The sequence below is a fragment of the Agelaius phoeniceus genome, chromosome 1 (assembly GCF_051311805.1).
Source record: "Agelaius phoeniceus isolate bAgePho1 chromosome 1, bAgePho1.hap1, whole genome shotgun sequence".
Lineage (NCBI taxonomy): Eukaryota > Metazoa > Chordata > Aves > Passeriformes > Icteridae > Agelaius > Agelaius phoeniceus.
This window is the reverse complement of record NC_135265.1, coordinates 6,154,725-6,161,627: the sequence shown is the minus strand read 5'-3', so window position 1 is coordinate 6,161,627 and position 6,903 is coordinate 6,154,725.

The window sequence follows — 6,903 nt, the reverse complement described above, 5'->3', positions numbered from 1 at the left end:
AGAAATCACAGGGCACTCCTCTGTGAAACCTGTGCTTCTAAAACAGCACACCCCTCCCTCAAAACCTAAACAGTACTTCTGAGTACCCAGCTGACATATAAACAGGACATGAAAATGCCAATAGCTTGTGGCAAGTAGGAAGTTTCACTCTGTAAACTGCCTTTGGATTCTACCCAACCAAACATTCATTAGAATGGAAAGAAATCCCCAGACCCAGAGGTTGCTAGGAAGTCCTTTGGAAACTTGAATAATTACCTGGGACCTGTATGTATTCTCAGCCCAGGAGCTGAATAGGTGCTTTTCCTCATGATCCTGATTTTGTCTCAATGGGGGATTTCAAACTGACCTTCATTACTTTAGACTGATCTGTCTTGCAACTCTGGCACAAAAATCAGGGCAAGCCCATCCTGCTGAAGCTGAAGGTTGCCCAGCAAAGTACATGTATGAATCTATAAAATATCTGTACCTCTACATTATAGCTACCAGTGGAAACAGAAATTTCTTTAACCTCCATGCTCATCGGGGGAAGAAAAAGGACCAAAATTACTTTTTTTAACCAGAGAAGGAGCGTGGCTTGAAGAAAAATTGTTGTTTAGAGGTTTGATGAGGATGTCCTCTTGAAATAGAAGTTGAGGTAAGATAAACCAATGTTTCCATGTTTAAACCTGCAGGTGACACATCTGATGGACAAAGCAGCACCATGGGTGTTTTTCACTTTGCAGTTCAAAGCCAGTCGATGTCATGTCAGATTTGGGGGAGTTTTGCTATAAACCCCAACCTGTGGCTGAAAAATCTGTAATCCTTCCATTTATTGCCTCCACAAGAGCTGCTGCCAGGGCAGAAACACCTCAGCAGAGGTTGGTGTAGCCCAGGTTGGTGCTGGTGTGCTCCTGAGAGGTCTGCACACACCAACACAGCCACGGGGAGGGGAACCCAACTGTGCTGCTTCATCAGCTCTTGCAATTAATTGCATTTAATAGCAGAACCAAACAATAGCAATTGATGAATTAATGAGCTAGCAAGAGATGATTAAGAGAACATGATGTGGCTTTCAGAGCCTTAGGACTGACACTGGGATGTGAAAGGGAAGGAAAAACAGGAATGAACAAATGTTTCCATCCACCCATTTTGCCTTCCTGTTCCCAGAAACAGGAAAGGCTCCTGGGAAAAGAGTTCCTGGAAGAGATAAGGCTCATCATAGGAAACAAACCTCTGTAGGAGGTGAAGGATCAGGGATGGATGGCATGGGAGAAGGGCAGGATCATTTTTGCCAGGGTGCCCTAAATCCCCAGTTGGATGCATGAACTTGGAGTTCCTTGTGCAGGAAACACACAGCAAAGCCTTGGACCAAACCCACAGCTCTGCATTTAGGACAGCTCAAAGATGAGTGTTTAACTTTACACTTGGGCTAAAGTCCCCTCCAAAATGGTCAAGAGCTATCCAAGAACTCAGAAACAGCAAATGCATTTCTCTGCCTTTTCAAGGGCCACACCTCTTTTAGAAACTGATTTCAAGCCATTTTCAGCCCACTGAGCATTTTGCTTAAGTCCTTTCTTGGCCACTACTGACTGGCTGCTTTTATATCAGGAATGTTCTCCAGCTTACCCTGGACAACAGCATTGCCCTGAACTGGGACCATGCGATCTTTATCATAAAATCTGATTAATTTTTGTCCTTTTCTTCTACATGTTACCCTTATTTCCCTTATTGCTAAGCTTACACTGCTGGGAAGCAGTCTGGCCTGGGACACTGAACACATTCCCATTGTGTTATACATCTCCTTCCCTCTTTGTGATTCAAGGAGTCAGGGAAATTTGTGATCAAGCTCGACATGAAAACCAACCCACTGCCACTTCAGTCTGGATGAGGAGCTGTAGGCAAAATTCTACCCTTTGAAAAGCTATGGGCTTTTGAGACCCCACAAGGCTTTCTGTCTTACAAACCACGTGATTTTTGGGGAAAGGAAAGTTTGGGTGCCTTTCCTGGCATGTGTCTGGGTGATTCCCGTTCAGATGTTGCGTTCGTACCCGATGGACTCTTAGCCAGGTTCAGCAAGCCAAGGAAGTGCTTGGCTGAGCAAAAGAGTTATTTGGGGCTTGAGTCATGGTGGAAATTAATGTCCCTGAACATTGAGGCCCCAGCTAGGATTGTGAAACCCCTGTGTGTCTGGAGATCTCTCCTCTTCTGCGAATAACAGCTTTGCTCAGTTGACTTTTAGAATGCCTCTGTTTGGTCCTAATAATTCTACAACAACATCTTGAGGAAATTTGTCCTAATCCACAACATGCTGATGTTTCTGTTCGTCATAGTCTAAATTTAGGCAAAGAGAAAACTACAGTCCACTCACTTTCCCTGCTGAAAAAAGAGGCTGAGAGGGAGCTTTTACTATTTGCACAAGCTAATGGAGATACATCTCCTAATTCCCCCTTTGTCTCACAGATTTGAAGCTGCTTCTTGCTTGCTGTTAGGGCTGGTAACTGATAATAAAGGTAGCAATTATTTTTACATTGCAGGATGCTCAGTAGAGAGGCTATGCAGGAGTGTCATTACTAAACAGTATTCGATATTTATTCATGTATGTAAATTCCACTGGTTGAAATCTTGACACATTCACAGCATCACATATTTCATTCAGTTTATCCTCTGTAATTGTTCCCAACTGCTCAACAGCTCTGAACGATGAGTCCCATTGAGAGCAGGAGGTACAATGAGTGTAGTGGCTGTTGCTTCATAAATAATCTCAGAACCCTGAGGACTGCAAATGACCTTCTTGCATTTGAGATTGGAAAAAGGAGTGCACTGCTTAAAAGCTGTTTGGTGGTTTTGACTTCTACACTCTGAGTCACAGATGTGCTTCCTTAGTCTGTCCTCTTGAGGAGAAGGTGGATGGCACGAAGGGGTATAAGGAACACAGGGTGTGAGAATCATTGCTGTCAGAAAAGTTGATATTTTTACCCTGGTTAGCTTTTTTTCTTTTAGTATTTATTATATAGAATCAGATTGTGCAGTTGACAGGAGCTTCTTGTAACTTAGAAGCATTTTAAGAACAAAAATTTTAAGGTGGATGTATGTAACAGTGGGTGGAGACTGGGGAGCAGAAGATTAGCATGCTATAGCTTTTATTTAAACTTTTTCTCCTGATTTTTCATCTCTGTCTGGAAAGCATTTTGGCATGACTGACTAAATTCAGAAAGATTAATTCAGTGGAACTTCTGAACCTGACATTGTAGGCATGTGTAGCACCCAGATTTTTTCCTAAAACTGTTCACATTGATGGCCCTGGCATCATTGGAAATACTTGGGAACTATTCCTGAACTGCCTGGAATTTATACTGCAGAATTAGTGCTTTGCAGTGGTCCAGCCAAAGATAAGCCTAAGAAAATGGAGTTCTGACCTGTTATTTGGGCACTGCTTTGTTTACTTTCTTAGATACATCAATGCTGAAATTTCACTCTCTCATTGCTGCTATGCCCCAGGGTGCTACCTGCCTCTGAAAGCATCAACTGGTTCAGCTGAGGGAAAGAGACCCCTCTGAGAGAGCTGAGCTTTAATAACACAGAGATTATGCTTTTCACCTTCACACAGGGCAATTTGGAAGACACTGCTAAACATGTTGAAAGACAAAATCAGGAGGCGAATATTTTCACAAGGCAAATCAACACCAGCACAAGGAAAGGAGGAGAACAAAACAACCAAGATTTTTTTAACATATCTGCATGTTGTTTGTTGCTTTAAGCAACACTTGAGCATTGAAATGAAGCCCAGAGAGGAGGTGGAAGAATACAAACATTATTACTATGTGTAAATGTGGATGTTTTTGAAGAAAGACTTGCCACAAATAATCACAGACTAGAAACTTGCACTGGGGAACAAAAAAGTGAATGGCTGGAGTCCCAAGCCCAGACAAGTGAAAGATAATCAGCAGGCTTGATCTTGCAGAAGGAAAATAGTGAGGAGACTTGAACTCCCATTTAAAAACAAACAAAACTGATCCTGGCATAAAAACGATCTTGGCCTTATTATTGCTGCCTAAAGTTTAAGAACTGCACAGTAGTGATTATCATCATGGAAGGGGAGAAAAACTGCTCCAGGCTCTGGCTGAAATTACAGCATCTTGTCTTCCACAAACCACTCCTCTGCAGCTCCAGATCTCTGCCTATGTGGCAAGAGGCTGCCACTAAAACCTTGGCACGGCCACTGCGTGCTGCAGACAAGACACACTTGCTGAGCTGATGTTCACAGCCCTTTGACATTTGTCCTTTTTTATTGTTTTCTTTGAACTAGGTGATGTTAGACTGAAAGCATATGTTGGCTGCTTGTACAAAGAAAATCATGACCAACCAGCGTATATAAATTACAGCTGGTCTTGTTACTTCTTATTAATAAGAACAAATTTGAGAGGATGTGGTTTATGCTCACCCTGACAAGGATCTTACATCGTGTCTGTCTCCAGAGCAGACTTTGGAGATTCAGAGTTTTGTATTTCTGCTTTTCCATGATGTAACCTGGCCCATCTGCTGAGTTCAGGCTGCATCACAAGCTTAGCAGGAGTTACTGTGGAGAGATCAGAGTATAAATGATGAAAAGGAGCCTTGACCAGCTAAGCTGCAAAGGCATTTGACAAAAAAAGTCTGTGTCACTGTCACAGTAATTAATACTGAAGAGCATTTTGGTGCCATGAATATTGTACTTAAGGAATTATATCAGCATGTTAAAAATGCATCATGAGAGGGCACATTTCATTTGACTTGGTTTCAAAAAGGAACAAGTAATAATACAATTACATAAAACCATGCCAGCAGGGAAAATCGTCCTTTCTTTTCTTGGATTGCTGTAACCAGACTCTTTCAATTATTGAGATCCCAAGAATGTGTGCATTTATTAAATTTAAGCTTATCAAGACTCCAGCGATACTGCCCAGTGTTGCCAACCACTTATCGGGTGGTCTCAACAGAAAAATGAAACCTTTCCAAAAATTGCATGCTGAACTAAAGGTGTGCCCACATCTTTTGTGCAGTGCGCAGCTCTGGTCCTCCAAGCCAGAGAAAATCTATTAGAACTACAAAAAAAATGTTGCTAAAAAGGTGAGGAGATTGCTTGCAAATATAAAAAGACTTTGTTAGAAGAGGGCTATACTTGTGCTAGTAAATGAAATGGTCTGGGGCCCTGAGGACAGGTAACCCAGCACAGCTTTCTTGTGCACAGCTAAAACCTTCTTCTGCAACAAAACAGGTGGGTCTGCTCCCTGCTGCCTCCTGGCAATCCCTGTTTGGATCTCCCCTGGGGAAGGTGCAGCATCTTCATTGCTGGAGAGTCTAGAGGTTAAAAGAAAACAAGTTAAAAAACATCAGGAATAGTTAAGCTCTACCCGAACCTGCCCTGAGACAGACTCAGTATCTTTCTTCCAGCACCAGCTCTTTCAGTTCTGTTGGTTTATAAATATAATACTTTTTGCCCTCAGACGTGCTGCAGTTTTTTGAGGCGCTTTTCAAGCCTTACCTTTAACTCTCTTCTGAAGTGGCTGCAGGAGGTGGTGAAGTAATCCTTGCTCATAACAATCTTTGTATTGTCTGTCTGCACACAATGTCCCTTGGGATCCAGCCCCAGGATTGGATGTGTGCTAGACGTGACTATTTTAGCTATCACCTTTCTCTTTAAGCTGTAGGATGCTGCTCTGCTCTTCCTTTCATTTGATGCCATCATCTGTCCTATTCTTCTTCCAGCTTTTTTGTTTGTTTTGTGTTTGCAGAAAGTTCCTTGATTCTGAACTGAATGGAGAGGTCACTAATGGAAACCCTGAGTCTGAAACACTGGGAGGTGAGAGAAAAACTCTGCCCAGCTTTGAGGGACAGCTTCTGGGTATGTTATGAAATTGGCCTTCATTTTCTGTTCCTGTGGCAGGGGACACTACCCTGGAAGCACAGGGACGTGGGCTGTTCAGCATGGATCAGCTGCTGGCTCCATCTCCAGTGACCTGTACCCCCAGCAGTTATTTGCACCAGGATGTGCTCGAGTTTTACATCCACCCCCTGCAGTTATTGATCCGCAGAGGGCAAAGAGCAGCAGGGAGATGGGAGGAGAGGGCAAGTGACACCAGGGGACAAGGCTGCCATCTGGGGACTGAGCTCCCAGGAGAATACATGTTCCAGCTGAGCTTTGTGCTCTTCCCCACTAAGTGTTAGATGCCAAGTCTGATTAATTCAGCCTTCTCCTGCTTTGTCATCGAAACCTCCTTCGTGGTCTAAATTCATGAAAAACATGTTTCTTTTACCAACAAATTGATTTGATTTTCTTTGATAAATTATGAGTTATCACAAAAGAAGAAGCACTTTGTGTGCCTGGTGACAACTTCCTTTGAGGTAGAGCATATTAATCTACATCCTGCATTTGCTTTGAAGTCAGAACAAAATCCTAAATCGTGATGTGTGTGCATGAAAAAGAGACAGACAGCAAGCTCAGTTCTGTTCTGCTACATCTGTGTAAATCCAGATCAATGCCAAGGCTGCAACAAGGATAAGGATCAGGCCCATTATGTTATCTCCATGTATATCCCATGCTTGGTAGGGAGCAGGAGACAGAAAAGGGAGAAGTGAAAATTCCCCATTTTGCCCAAATGCCATCTCGCTGGTGAATGATGTGTTGACCGAAGGATGATCTTGCACATTAAAGGTGATATTGTGTATCTATATAGAACAGCTTAAAGTGAACCAGTAATAAAAAAAGTCAAAGGAAGCAGTTATGGTGGTAAATATCAGGGTGGCACAGACAAAATAAGTCAAAATGTTTTTTACTGACACAACGTCAGGAAGATGTAGAGCTTGTTTCTCCACTTGTACCAGTTTTACAGCCACATAACTCACTGGATGGCAACAGAATAATCCTTGATTTGTGCTAGTTCAAGA